The 16,097-nt window shown below is 40.8% G+C and overlaps 1 long non-coding RNA gene across 1 annotated transcript; it reads right to left on the bottom strand.

Annotated features, from left to right (window-relative positions):
* Positions 1-297: 297 nt before the first annotated feature.
* LOC311059250 lies at positions 298-3,877 on the bottom strand. Its single transcript, XR_014602145.1, has 3 exons — positions 3,772-3,877; positions 3,496-3,567; positions 298-408 (listed from the first exon to the last, which is right to left on the bottom strand). It is a non-coding gene; the product is annotated as an uncharacterized lncRNA (long non-coding RNA).
* Between the last annotated feature and the right edge of the window lie 12,220 nt (positions 3,878-16,097).

Here is a 16,097-nt window from a genome sequence, read left to right as displayed (position 1 = left end):
CAATCAATCAATCAATATTGTGGACAGAAGCCAGTGGTTTCAACCAATATTTCATTCATTGATCATGATGACACTTTTTAAACATTGTTATAAAAACAATGATATTAAAGTTCTCTCATCCTGCCTGTTAATGTCAATGGGAATTACACAGTTGAAGATGTATTTAGATTACTGTAATTTATATATGTCTGATAGCCTGATAGATAAGTTGTGTAATTAGTTGGAGGTAATTGATTGTGTGAAGTTAATTAACATAATGTAATCTCCACCTACCTGTAGATGGATCGTATGCGTTGCCGATGTTAGTGTGAACGTTCTTGTAGATCAGAGTGGTTTCATTAATAAATGGTCCAACGTATCCATCACCCAACGTTCCATCACCCAAACCAACAGAGAAGGCCACCTTGTCTGTCAACACAGAGCATTATCATATTGTTAATAATATTATAAAATCATAATAAGATACTATTAACCCTACTGTATTATACTCAACTCTTCTTTTCCCTCAATACCAAATCTCTTCACTGAACATAGCAGATACAAGCTCACAACGAGTCACAACGCAATGCACTGTGAGCTTGTAGATCTGCTATTTTTCAGAATGTTTGAAGACACTATAGGTTCATGTGGTTAAGCTAATACACCAATCAAATGTATTAAATCTAGACAAATAAATAAATAAGAATAATAATAATAACTAGAAAATGTGCTCCTCGGAGCACAGGTCTCCGCCAGTAGCCTACTGTTCCTGATTAATCCTGTCTTACCTATTTATATTACATATTGTCACGTGTCACTTGACCAATGTTAGCTTGGCTGATGGAAGCTATAAATGATTTTTTGAAGTGACACACCTAGGTTTTTATTTCGTCATGCGTCTCGCTAGCCAATCAAAAGCATTGGTGACTACATATTGTCACGTGTCACGTGAAGCTTGACCAATATTAGCTTGGCTGAGACGGACGGACACACGGAAGGACAATAACGAAAACATACTCTCCACCTCTGGCGGAGACAATAATAATAATAACTAGAAAAAGTGCTCCTCGGAGCACAACTCTCCGCTGTTGGGAATGTTGGGAATGTTCTATCTGTATAAGTGTCCTATCCGTCCTGTCTGTATAAGTGTCCTATCCCTCCTGTCTGTATAAGTGTCCTATCCGTCCTGTCTGTATAAGTGTCCTATCCGTCCTGTCTATGTAAGTGTCCTATCCGTCCTGTCTGTGTAAGTGTCCTATCCATCCTGTCTGTGTAAGTGTCCTATCCAATTGTTACAGTATCCGCCATTTCTCAACCATTTTGTGATTGTTCCTGTCTTACCTCACTCTTACCAGACTTGTGTTGGGAATGTTGGGAATGTTCTAATTCTTATGTTCTAACTGTATAAGTGTCCTATCCGTCTGTATAAGTGTCCTATCCGTCTTGTCTGTATAAGTGTCCTATCCGTCCTGTCTGTGTAAGTGTCATATCCCTCCTGTCTATGTAAGTGTCCTATCCGTCCTGTCTGTATAAGTGTCCTATCCGTCCTGTCTGTATACTGTAAGTGTTCTATCCGTCCTGTCTGTATAAGTGTCCTATCCGTCCTGTCTGTATAAGTGTCCTATCCGTCCTGTCTGTATAAGTGTCCTATCCGTCCTGTCTGTATAAGTGTCCTATCCGTCCTGTCTGTGTACTGTAAGTGTCCTATCCGTCTGTGTAAGTGTCATATCCCTCCTGTCTATATAAGTGTCCTATCTGTCCTATTTGCCAATTATGTATCAGCCATGCAGCCATTTCGTGATGGTTCCTGTCTTACCTCACTTTGGCAGTGGCAAGACACTGCCAAAGTGATGCCATGTATTTATACAATATTTCACCGTATTGTCACGTGTCACGTGAGGTTTGACCAATCGGTGTGTCATATTTATAAAGTGAAAACAAAACTCTCCTGCGGAGAGTAATAATAATAATAACAACATCATCATTCATCATTATTATACATATATATTATATATGATTATGTAAACAACAGAGTAGGAGACAGATAGAAACCCAACACCAGCTAATGATTGATGGTTGGGAACCAAATGAACCCTTACAGGTCTGTAACTCTGAGAGTGTACAAATTGAACCAAATGGACCCTTACAGGTCTGTGACTCTGAGAGTGTACAAATGGAACCAAATGGACCCTTACAGGTCTGTAACTCTATAGGGCCGTTCACACTGAACACTATAATTATAAAACAAGACCAGGAGACCTGGTTCTGCCAGACCCAGAATGAAGTCCTAGTATGTAACACACCTACAAACCACTTTATAACTGAAAAGCATAAATCATTTCAGGCATTTGGTGTGGAGTTGTTTGTGTGTAGGCTAGACCAGCAAACCTTCCAGTCTGATTACATTCACCTGAATAGTCCCCTATGCCTATGCCAGTGCCTGAGCTTAATCTGAATGGCCGGACTTCGCTTGACGTGTGTGCAGACTTTATGACTTTAGAAGATCAGAGGTCCATTCTATGCCCATGTATGGACGAAAGGGGGACAGACTTTTATGGCTGGGGCCCTAAGGACAAAGGGGAGAAAAACTTTTTTTTTTTGCCCATGTATGGAGAAAACAGGTACAAAACATGCCCATATATGGACAAAAGGGGGACAGACTTTTCTGGCTGGGACCTAAGGACAAAGGGGGCATGCCCATGTATGGACGAAACAGGTACAGAGCCTCATGTAAGCCATACCCTTTGGGTCTGGCAAATGTAGTTTTAAAAAGTCAAGTGGAATGCAGAGTTTACACCAACTATAAAAAAAAATACAATATAGTTATAGTTATCGTTATAGTTGCAGTGTTCAGTGTGAACGGCGCTTTATAGAGTGTTCAAATGGACCCTTACGGGTCTGTAATTCTATGTAGAATATAACCAAATGCAACCGTATGGGTCCATTTGGTTACATTTTGCTGTTTGTACTTATAAGTTAGTGACAATAGGAAGGGGGCGTGTCTCAAAAAATGAATATCAAATGTCTAAATACTGAATCAAGCAACTTAAAAACTGTCTCAGGTGCTCCCAAAAGCCTGAGTAGCCTAGAAGATAAAATGACCAATTTTTTCAACTTTTCCCCCTACACAAAACCTCTTTAACGAAAATAGCCGATCTACAAGCCTCTCAACGCCTCGCAGCACGAGGCATTGAGAGCTTGTAGATCTGCTATTTTCTGCTAATGTTCCCCTCAGAAAAGGGGGGCTAGGGTTCAAGTGGTTCATGTAAAAATATGTTCCTATCACACAATGATTTGGCTCCCCCCCCTCTAGTAACTCTGAGGACCCCCTAGGGGTCCCCGTACCCCCTGTTGAAGACCCCTACTAAGTTCAGTAAGAGTGGAACAGGCATTCTGATATACTGGATGTGGGGATAGATCATTCAAAGCTTCAATCAACTAGGATCTTTGAATGTATTTATTTTTTAATAAAACCTTCCTGAATCTATAATCTTAATGTGTGTTGAACATACTTACGCAACAGTCTCTGAACTTGACCCTCAGCAACGGTCAGCCTGGTTTCTACGGTGGACAGCCGAGCATGGTGGGCTGAAACCACAACATTAGCATTAAGTCTGATCCATCACAAATACTCCTGCTGTTTCATTTAAAATACATCAACAAATACAGTAAATTACATCAAAACAGCATCTATTCTCTGAGCTCAACTGAAGTAATTAACACCAAAGTAAATCGTTTATCAACACCATCCTCTCCTAGCCGCATTCACTGAACATCTGCTGTTCAAATTACCTTCACTTTCTTCCTTCAAGACTTGGATCTGACCCTCACTGGTACTGAGTCTGGACTGGAGCTGTTTGACCTGGGTCTGGCTCGCTCTCAATTTGGCATCCATTACTGAAAGATATCACAGAGAAACCCACATTAGACTATGAAACATTTTAAACACATTTCAGCCTGTACCTTTACAACTTCTTCAAAGCAGATTTAGAACATCCCAACCTGTCACTGACATGCTCAGTCCTTCCTCGCCGTCTGCCACCCTGGTCTCCAAGTTCCTGATCTTCTCTTCCTGCACTACCACCATGTCATTCACCGCTATCAAAGCTACCCAGAGGTCAGATTGTGAGAGAGTATCTGCTTCTACACTGCTCTCTCTCTCTTTGACCGGTCCATTCTGTCCCTGAGCCCCGGCCTCAGACAGACAGAACAGTAAAACAAGCAAAGCCTCACAACCCTTCATCCTGAAAGCAAGTCACTAAGGCTCCCTCGCAGCCGCCTTTTATCCTCTCCCACCTCCTACAGGAACACTGGACACGTGATTGTGACCAGTGGAAAGTTATGGTACTAACTGGACACTAAATAAAGTCAAGGACCACCTGAGAACTCCAACATGTGGCATGATAAGAGCTGCCAACGAGGATATCCTGACTCTGAAAAGAGCCAGTGTGAATATATTTGATGCAATCAGCTGTTGTTATTTTAAAAAAGTGGCAATGTTGTTTTTCTGGTGTGAGTTGAGAGTGTGCCTTGAGATGTTCAGATAAATTATATGATCACTTAAACATAGAATGATATTTATTCTACAGACATAAACCACATATTTATGCATTTATTTTCATGCACATTTTCTCTGTCAACATGTGTTTGTGTCAAGTCCAGCATTTATCACTGATCTAAGAACAAAGCATGTCAGACAATGTAAAAGGTGCATTTTGTTAAACTATATTTTTTTACTAACGTCTGTTAGTCTGTGTCAGATCTTTACAAACTCTTCTTATGCATCAACTCAAGTATAGAATGGTCTTTATCAAGCCTGCCTCAAAGCCCCTCAGTTTGGCCTTCTGCCCTTCAAAGAATTCTGTGCAGCACACACACCCCCCCCACACACAAACACACACACACCCCCACCCCACCACACACACACACACACACACACACACACACACACACACACACACACACACACCCCCACCCACCCACACACACAGCTGATTGTACAGTTTTCTCCTCTGTCTCTCTCCTGACAATAGTTTTTAAACTACATTTTCTGTGATATTATGAATCTTTAACTCCTCCTGACTCCTCAGCTCTGTAAGCAAAGCAAAGCAAAGTTTGTTGTTTACCCAGGGTGTCGGACTAAGTACGAAACTTGTTTCCAGCCGGACCCTGCATGGAAGCCTTGCTCAAGGGCTATTCAGCGGTGATTCATGATCGATGTGATGAATTGGGGAATCGAACTAGGGACCTTCCGGTATCAAGGCCGCCCCTCTAACCACTAGGCCACCGCTGCCTGTCTTACAATGAGTCCAGTGACTATGATTAGTCCAGATCAATGAGTCCAGTGACTATGATTAGTCCAGATCAATGAGTCCAGTGACTATGATTAGTCCAGATCAATGAGTCCAGTGACTATGATTAGTCCAGATCAGAGCATGGATGAACTGTTGACTTTTATACAAATATTTGTTTTATATATATTGGCCATGCCTCCAGTGGTGGACAGTAACCTAGTCGGGGGAAAGGGGGGGCAATTACCCCCCCCTTGCGGCTGGATTAAAGAAGATAAAAGAATATGTGTATATATATATACATATATATAATTCTTTTTTTAATTTATATATATTTTTGGCAATATATGGCAAATATATATGCAGAAAATATACTGCTTATACGCCATATTCAGGTTCATATATATATGCATATATGTGTGTATATATAAGAAATATCCGTCTCATGTATTAGTCCATGAGCCAAAGCCCCAAAATTGAGCCATGATTATCAAATGGGTGGGCAAAACCGTACCTGTATTAAATTGTTTATAGTGTCAATATAAGTAAATAAATATATGATAACCTTTCCACAGGAGCAGCTTTTTCATATTCATCACACATTTTGTTATTTTCACCATACGTACATGACAGCTGAAGAAATTACCACATTTAAAACATAGTTATCATAATGAAACTTCCCCAGTTGATTACTTACATGAAGACAATGATTTATCGTATTATTTCTGAAATTGTATATTTAAAAATGCATATTAGGCATTATATAGGAAAATATGCCGAATTTGCATAACTTTCCAGAATCAACATTGGAACATTGGACAAAGCCAGAGTCAACATTCTTGTTTCATTTCGTTAAGATGTTAGAGTCAAAGGTTTTTAACAAGGGAATTATAAGATAGAGTTCTGTGGTTCACAGGTAATTGAACATCGCCATGGAACATCGGCAAGAATGTTAGACAACTGATTCCATTTGAGCCATTTATTTCTCCATTGCACACATGAGCATATGTTTGGGGGCAAGGAGGTGATGAGGCTTCAGTTATGTTTTTTTATTCAGTGACGCATAACCAAAGGTTGGCTAAGACTCCCAGGACAAGAGGGCTCTCATGTCTGGTCTTGCTGCTGCTGCTGCCAAAGTGAACTGAAAGGCAGTTTATATAGAGCAGGCCACTGATTGAGGAGTGAGTGAGAGCAGGTGCGATGGGTGGAGCCAAGCCAAGGTAATAGGCCAGGGGGAGGGTTGCTGTCTAGGGTGACTCTTTTCTACAGCCGCCCCCAAATACTGTAGGGATTTGAAACTCCGAAGAGTCAAACTAGGCGAAGTGATCTGGGGGGGTCCTTGGGGATTTCAGGTAGGGAAACTGGGTGGACATGGACCTAGTGCCAGCGGCTGAGGCGTTCAGAGCTGGGATGAGAGACCAAAGGAGAGAGGGGTTCCGCCGCCCCATGAGGAACAATTTTGGGTTCAAGGGGTCAGAGTCTGTGATACTGGGAACATCAGGGGCTTTAGGCCAGGTGTCAGAGTGGTCGTAGAAGAATTGAGGGCGTTGGTTTGGCTGCTGGATCTCCTTTCGATGGGGAACTACGTGGATAGGTGGGGAGGCGTTGGAGATATGGAGGCATCTGGCAACATGAGGATGAGGTTCAGTGTACCTGGTTGGACCTTGCAGTGTCCAGCCAAGGAGAGTCTTAACTGCTGCCGGTGCTCCTGTTGGGCCAAATCGAACTGGGGCAATAGGGGAGATCAGGTGAATATTATCTGAGCCAATTAACAGTAGGGGTGTGACCTTGTGCATTGGTGTCAGTGGCAGTCTACGTAGATATCTATATTTTCTTTGGAGAGAACGGACAGGGTGTGTGTGCTCAGACAGAGCAAGTCGGTCTGCAGTGAAGGCATGGTTGATGTGAAATTCGGAACCGGAGGTTGAGCTCACCTTAAACGAGACACGAGCCCCCTGCAGCCTCTCCACTCCTTGCCTGACAGTTCTAAGGGCTAAGTCCTCTGGTTCGCCATCAAGCTGGAGTCTTCGAGCTGCGGACTGCAGAAGGATGGTTCGCTCTGACCCGTCATCTAATAGTGCGAAGGTCTCCAGGGCGCGACTGCCATTTCGTAAGATAACCTTGACCAGTTTCAGAAGGACATGACCTGTGCAAGTTGGGCGATCAATGTACAGGGTCTGGGCTGTTGAATTGATGAGGTAAGAACTTGTACCAGATGGATTATTGATCTCACACAGAACCTGTAGGTGTCTCCTCTTGCAGATATTACAGTCTCTCTTTAGTGTGCACTTAGCTGCAAGATGTGGTCGGGCACAGCGCCAGCATCTCCTGTTTTCCTTGATCCATTCTGTGACTTGCTGCTTGTTCAGGACTCTGACATCTTCACACTGGCTTATATGGTGGCTTGTGGAGCCACAGTAGGCACAGGGGGACACGGAGGATGTTTGGGGTTCAGACTGCTCACCAATGCTGTCAGCTCCATGGAATATAGTTGTGTGATGAGTAGGTGCTTGTGGTCTGTGTGATCGAGGGGGGTTTGAACCTGTGCTATCACATCTTGGTTGGCAGCGGGACTCCATTTGCAGCCACTCGGAAAGGTTGGTGAGGTCATAGGCGGCATCTGCCTGAGTTCGATACATATGGCGCTTAAAGCGGCTAACCTGTTCGTTTGGGAGTTTCTCCAGTAGCCGATCTACGTGTGAGCCACAGAGAAGTTCAGCATTGCCCTGGTCGGCCATAGTTCTTAACAGCCCAACCAGGGCTTGGACACGTAGGGCAAAGGCATCAAGGGCATGACCATCTCCGGGACGTACTGGGGGGAGAGCCAATATGGTTTTCAGCTCCTTGAGTGCCAACTGGCGTGGCTGGCCATAACGGTCATCAAGGGCTCTCAAGGCGTCTGTGAATGGCTCATGTGTGCATATATAGATATATATATATATATATATATATATATATATACACATATGTATATATATATATATATATATATATATATATATATATATATATATATATACACATATGTATGTATATATATATATATATATATATATATATATATATATATATATATATATATATATATATATATATATATATATACACACATATATATATATATATATATATATATATATATATATATATATATATATATATATATATATATACACATATACACATATATATATATATATATATATATATATATATATATATATATATATATATATATATATATATATATATATATATATATACACATATATATATATATATATATACACATATATATATATATATATATATATATATACACATATATATATATATATATATATATATATATATATATATATATACACATATATATATGTATATATATATATATATATATACACATCTATATATATATGTCACAGGTAAATTGGCATTCCAGGGAACCGCTTAGATAGAGGGTCGAGCGCTTGTTTTTAGGCGCGGGGCGGGGCTGCGAGGCGGGGCTATGATGCGAGGACGACGACGACAACATGAATATACATACACACCGGCCTCAGTGGCGCGCTTCGATAGTCTCCAAACTTTGATCCAGTGTACACAAACTGACCGTTGGAGATTTCCCCAGCAGAGCCACATGACTTCCCTGTGGAAGAGAAAGAAATGTCCTTCAATACACTGGTATGAAATATCCAGTGGTGTAAAGTAACTAAGTACATTTACTAAAGTACTGTACTTAAGTACAATTAGAAGGTACTTTTACTTTACTGGAGTATTTCCAATTGTCTATACTTTTACTTACATCTCAGAGGCAAATATTGTACTGTTACTCCACTACAATTATTTGAAAACTTTAGTTACTAGTTATTGTAGATATAAATTATTATATTATAAAAACATACATTAACCACTTGCCTTTCACAACCACAAGGACGCACGTACGCACGCACACGCCACTAACCTGTACACACTCGGGTCCAGATTGACAAAGGTATCCAGGTCCATGTTGACATTGGAGCCAGCGGCACTTCTCACATAGGAAAGGGATGCACCACCTACAGGTCATAAAGAAAATACTGAATTTATCCATCTCTGAAGTGTGCGTGTGTGTGTGTGCGTGCGTGCGTGCGCAATAAAGGACAAGGATAGGATAGAACGCAATGGTATGAGCCAAAAGCGTCGTGTTTATTGAATTCCTAAAGGAAGCGGAAATATGGAAAAATGAACAAAACCAGTTGACTGTGCAGCCCCAGGACAGTATCTCCAATATTTCAAAACACTCAAAAGCGAAATCAACCAAATCAACCACTTCATCAGTTACCGCAGCCCGACTCAAGGCTGAGGCTGAGAAGGCTGTGCTCCTTATAAGGGCATCGACTTTAAAGGCAAAGCAGGCTCTGGAAATGGAGCAGGCTAAAATGCAAGCCAGCCAGACAGGAACAAATGGAACTGGACATATGCCTGGCTGAATCCGATGCTAGATTAAAAATCCTGGCGGATCTTGACTCCATTTCACAACCACCAGCACCATCACTGCTTAAATCACAACCACAAATGTTACAGACAAAATCACAGGATGATGCCATGAATGAGTATCTGGAAAATACTAAAACCCCAAGCATCAATATGGACTCATTTCCAATTAATTCACTTGGAGCCAGACAAAAAATAAAATTACAAGGACCAACAAACCCAGGCCTAAGGCCACCAGAAATCACAGCAACTCATACCCAACAGCAAGCAATTGGGACAGGAACTGGAATTACAGTGTCAGACAATGACGACAAATTCTTGACTGTAATACAGAGGCAAAATGAGATTGCTGATTTACTGGTTGTACAGCTAAAATTGACCTCACTTCCCTCTAAGGAAATCCCAGTTTACGATGGCAACCCTTTAGATTACCAGGCATTGATGAGGGCATTTGAGCATGGTATTGAGGAAAAGACTAGAAGCCACCAAGATAGGCTATATTACTTGGAACAGTACACCTCTGGACCCTGCAGAGAATTGGTTAGGAGCTGTCTTCATATGAATGCCAACACAGGCTACATTCACGCTAAAACACTGTTAAAAAAGCATTTAGGAGATAACATAAAAATCTCAAGTGCCTATATGGAAAAAGCTTTAAATTGGAAAAGTATTAAGGCAGAGGATGGAGATGCACTGCATGCTTATGCACTCTTCCTGAGAGGCTGTTGTAACGCAATGAGAGATTTGGAGGATATAGAGGACCTGGATCTGACTTCTAACCTGAAACTCATTGTGTCCAAACTGCCTTATAAATTGAAGGAAAAATGGAGAACGACAGCTTGTGATATTTTAGAGCAAACGCAAAGGAGAGCAAGATTGAGCCACTTGGTACTATTTATGGAAAAGCAAGCGAGAATACTCCAGGACCCACTTTTCGGCGACATTCATGATCCTCTTGCCAATGTGAAGGTTTCAAAACCAAGGACTGCAGCTGAATCAACCTCAGGCAGATTTAAGGGCAAGGGGAGTAGTTTTGCTACTACGGTGGCAACAGTGTCTGACAGCAAAGCCGAAAAGTCACCTGTCAAAAGCAACATGCCTTTTGGTGCATATGATTTCGCATGTATTTTCTGTACCGGCAAGCATCCCTTACCTGAATGTCAGAAAATGAATGCACAGGCACATGAAGACAAAGTTCAGTTTCTCAGGGAAAAAGGACTATGCTTTGGATGTTCGAAAGTGGGACATTTGAGTAGAAATTGTAAACGGAGACTGACCTGCCAGAACTGCCAGGGCAGACATAGTTGGGGGCTGGTATACAACACTTACCACTTGCTGGAATAAAGTTGCACTTGGGGGAGAAAGGGGGGAAATAGTTGTGAATTTGATGACATTTAACTAATACTCTACTTAACATTTAAAACAAATTAAGGCAAATACCTCTCCACTGTATATGATGCAGCCTAAGAAAAGAAAAGTGCAGATATTAGGATTTTGTTCATTTCTAAAACACCATGGAAAAGCAAAATAACCAATACAAATAAAATGTAAATGTAACGGCAATGTTTACGTCATGTAGATAGAAGATCTCACCTGGTGGAACGTGATGAGCTAAAGTTAGCTTCATGTATGCGATGGATGATGCTACACTCTGAGGAAGAGTAGGCATGGCCTGGTCCAGTCTGGTGAAACTGAGACCCAACAAGTCAGGGGTTAACATCAGCCAATAATAACGAATGAAATCACATCTACCTGTCTTCAAAAAACATAATACTATATATTGATGGATCTACTTACATTATTTGGTAGCCTACGATGAGCAGGAAATGTTTCCCTGAAAAGTGGCAAAAATATGTTGTCATTTCAAACCTTAATGTGCATGGTTACATTTTCTATTATCTTTACTTTATGTGTTTTACCGTTCCAGAGAACATAACAAGGTGGGACACAAACTCAGCCAATCCAGTTGGAGATGCAGTCAGGGAGTCAAACACTGCGTTGATGACAACGTCTTTCTCAGCAGGAAGAGGCAACACCACAAGTTCTGCACTCTGCTTTGGAGACAGGAGCCTTACAGCCTCCAGCTGGACAGAAAGACAGTCAAGAAAAGATTATCACCACCACTGGATTTTATTTGATAATAATAAGGTAACTATTTGGTCTAATCATTCTTTAGAGTTTTTTTTATGTGGCAGCGATGAAGTCTTACAGGGGAGAAGCCTGGGTTGAGATTCAGGAATTCTCTGACAGACACAAGGGCTGAGAATGGCCCAAAGTTGTTCTGCAGCCAGTAAGCACTGCTGTTGTAGGGGACAGATCAGAACAAAGTATTAAGGCATTCAAACAGAAAAATGGCTGCAAATACCAGTCAAAACATTTTCCAGTAAAGATATCCCATTCTAATTGAGAATAGAATGGGAATATATTTATTCAGCAAACATATTTGAAAATGAGAGCCAAACTGTTATTGAGATATTGCAGTTAGTCAGTACCTGGCTGTGGTCGGGAGAGGAAAGGGAGGATTAGTTCCTTCAGGCCCAAATGCTGCTGCTGTGAGGTCATGTTGTCAAACTGATGGCTAAACTCCTTCAAACTGGTGAATCAAACACAGAATGAGAAATACTTATTTCTTAGCTTATTGGTGAAGCTAGAGAAAAGGCAACGGAGTCATCAAAATCAAAATCATCCCCCAGGAAGAATGAAGGTGCACAGAAATATCTATGGAAATCCAGCAGTCAGAATTGCCACTCTCATCTCTCCAATCACATCCAGAACCACAGACGCTGATGGACCAGTCATGGTCATGGACTAGGGGAAGGATTACATGGATCAATATTTAATATTATTACATTTGCATTAATATTACGTGATGATATTTAGTGTATGGAATAGTAGATAAAGATTCTGGCTCTATAATAGAGATATTCTTTCAAATCTTGATAGACTGTTTGCCTGACAGTGAATAGGGAATTTTTATTAGCATTTTTTTTCATTAGCAAATCTTTTAAAGATTATTAAAAACATGAGCTTTAAATTTAAATAATTTCAGAATCCAGATGTGTTACTTTTAATTAGTTTTTAGAGATTGTTCATTCTGTCTTCACCATAAAAGTTGTTTTCAGTGTCTGGTTAGAGCTACTTTTTGTACCGTGTTGGCAAGAAGATCCAGAGCTGCGACCCCAGAGGTCTTAGAGAGGAACAGCTTCCAGACTGGTCTGGAACCAGTGGAGCTGGGGGGCTGGTTACACTTCATCACTGCTGCCAGATCCTGTGCTGTCAACATGGACACCTGGGTGGAGATAATGGACAAAGCAGAACAGAAAAAACAGGAAACCTTTAATGAAGTCAAAATTGGAAAATAATAACTGTTGCGTTCAATGTGAGAGACTTAAGTGGCTTACTGAAGCACACGTGTATTCTTCAATGCCAAAGTCACAAAAACGTCCATTCATCTGTCCGTTGTTGAGGAGGAGCTGTAGTGCAGTGCTTTGGTAGCCGAAAAGGAAAACATTTGAGTTGCAAAACGAAAAGTTTGTTCATTAAATATATTTGAGATATTGTAGGCATTGCCTCAGAACACTCACCTGTTAATTCCAACACAAATGTCTGTTTCTGTGAAAACATTAATTAATTCATTCATTATGAAAATAAATCACAATAAAATTCATAACAATGAATCAAAACTACTATACACTTACCATTTGCTGAAGTAACATTGCACTTGGGAAAGAAAGAAAGAGTGAAATGTTTTTAATTTGGTGACATTTAGTCAATTAGACTTTAAAATGTGAATATCATTTCAGGTACCTACCTCTCCACTGTAGATGATGCAGCCTAAGTATAGACAGAAAACGTTTTGTTGATTTTAGAAATGCAATGGGAAAAACATAACCACTGCCAATAACATGTGAACATAACAGCATAGTGATACATCACTTTTAACTCAGTCGAAGATCTCACCTGGTGGAATTTGATGAAGCAAAGTCAGCTTGTTGTATGTGATGGATGATGCTACACTCGGTGGAAGAGTAAACATGGCCAGGTCCAGTCTGGTGAAACTGAGACCCAACAAGTTGGGGTTAACATAGGCCAAAAATAATGATTTGAATTATTTCTACTTGGTCTTCAAAAAACTAAATATACTGATAGATAACTTACATTATTTTGTACGACAAGCAGGAAATTTCACCCTGAAAAATGACAAAAAGAGTTTGTGATTTCAAACCAAATGTGCATAGTTACAGTTTATATTACCATCATTACTTCACAGTTTTTACCTTTCCAGAGAACATAACAAGGTGGGACACAAACTCAGCCAATCCTCTCTCCTTTGGAGATTCGGTCAGATAGTCAAACACTGCGTGGATGACAACGTCATTCTCAGGAAGAAGAGGCAACACCACAAGTTCTGCACTCTGCTTTGGAGACAGGAGCCTTACAGCCTCCAGCTAGATGGAAAGAAAGTCAAGAAAAACTTGATCACCACCACTGGACTTTATTTTATATTTAAAAAGTAATTATCTCTTGGAGTTAATAATTCATCATTGTTATGTAATGTAACAACTTTAAAGTCTTACAGGGGAGAAGCCTGGGTTTAGATTCAGGAATTCACTGACAGACACAAGACCTGAGAATGCACCAAAGTTGTTCTCCAACCATACCAGTAAACACTGCTGTTGGACACACGGCCTCGGTCTGAAGGGGACAGATCAGAATGAAACATTAAGGCATTGAAAGGTGTCTGGAAATACAGTCAATATATTTTCCTGTAAAAAATATATAACATTTTAATAGATTGTAAAAATAGATAGATAGATTGCAGTTAGTCAGTACCTGACTGTGGTCGGGACAGGAAAGGGATTATTAATTCCGTCAGGACCACTTGCTGCTGATGTGAGGTCATGTTGTCGAACTGATGGCTAAACTCCTGCAATCAGTGGATCAAATCAAAATACAATGAAAAATACTTGTTTTCACTTCTTCGTTTTTCGGCCAATTCCCATCAGGGTGCGCCACATCATCCGTTTCCATCTGCTTCTGTTTTCGGCATCTTCCTTGGTCACTCTAGCCACCTGCATGTCGTCTCCCTCCGCATTCATAAACTTCATCTTTGGTCTACCTCTTCTCCTCTTGCCTGGCAGCTCCATCTTCAGCATCCTTCTCCCAATATACCTCTCATCCCTCCTCCGTATATATCCAAACAAACATCCAAACCTCGCCTCTCTTGCATTATCCCAAAACCTTCTAACCTGGGCTAATCCTCCAATGTAATCATTGGCATCCTCAATTTTGCCACCTCTAGTTCCGCCTCCTGTCTTTTCATCAGTGCCACCATTTCCAAGCCGTACACATCTTCCCTCTCACTCTAGCTGGAACCCTTCTCTCACAAATCACCCCTGACTCCATCAGTTCCACCCTACCTATCGCTTCTTCAGCTCTCTTCCACACTACCCATTACTTTGGACTCAATTCAACTTCACTATTATATGACTTTTTACTCACGAGAAAAAAGAAAAGAAATTCAAAACATTGTGACTTAGCTATGCTTTTCACCCAAACACCCCATTATGGGAGATGAAATGTGAAATACATCCACATAAAGATGATAGCCCCAGGTGGGAAAATTCAGTCAAAGGGTATACAGATGGAAGAAGTCTCCAGCTCAATACTTACACTTGCTGGTATGTGTTACAGCTGAGGTTCCTGCTGCTGAGGCAGTATAGAAACTCTCCTGATGCAGACGACAGGAACACCTCTCAAACGTCCAGAGAACCACTTCCCAATGACATCACTGTCCCTCAACTGTTCATCCGTCAGAATCGACACTCTCAGCTCTCCAATCACATCCAGAACCGCAGACGCCGATGGACCAGTCATCGTCATGGACTAGGGGAAGGATTACATGGGTCAATATTTCATTTAAATGTGCATTACGTGTGAGCTCATTTGGTGTAAAGAATAGTGGACAGGGCTTTTCGCTCTACAATAGAGAACTTTCATTCCAAACCTGGGTGGACTTTAAGTGGACAAATAACAGCTTCTGGCCAGAAATAATTGATTTTTTTATTTTTATTTTGCATTGGTGCATTTTATAATGACTAATTATAAACATAGACTGTAATTATGTGTAGGTCTGAGATATACTAACTCAGTCATCATTGTTCATTTTAATTAGTTTCAGTGATTGGTCATTCTATCTTTGCCATTACACTTAGCAGTTTAGTTTCAGTTTATTTCAGTGTCTGGTTAGATCTAGTTTTTGTACCGTGTTGGCAAGAAGATCCAGAGCTGCATCCAACACCCCAGAGGCCTTGGAGAGGAACAGCTTCCAGACTGGTCTGGAACCAGTGGAGC

The sequence above is a fragment of the Gymnoscopelus microlampas genome, assembly GCF_963454915.1.
Source record: "Gymnoscopelus microlampas genome assembly, chromosome: 13".
NCBI lineage: Eukaryota > Metazoa > Chordata > Actinopteri > Myctophiformes > Myctophidae > Gymnoscopelus > Gymnoscopelus microlampas.
Note: the sequence above shows the minus strand (reverse complement) of the source record. Positions and strands in the feature narration are given on the sequence as shown.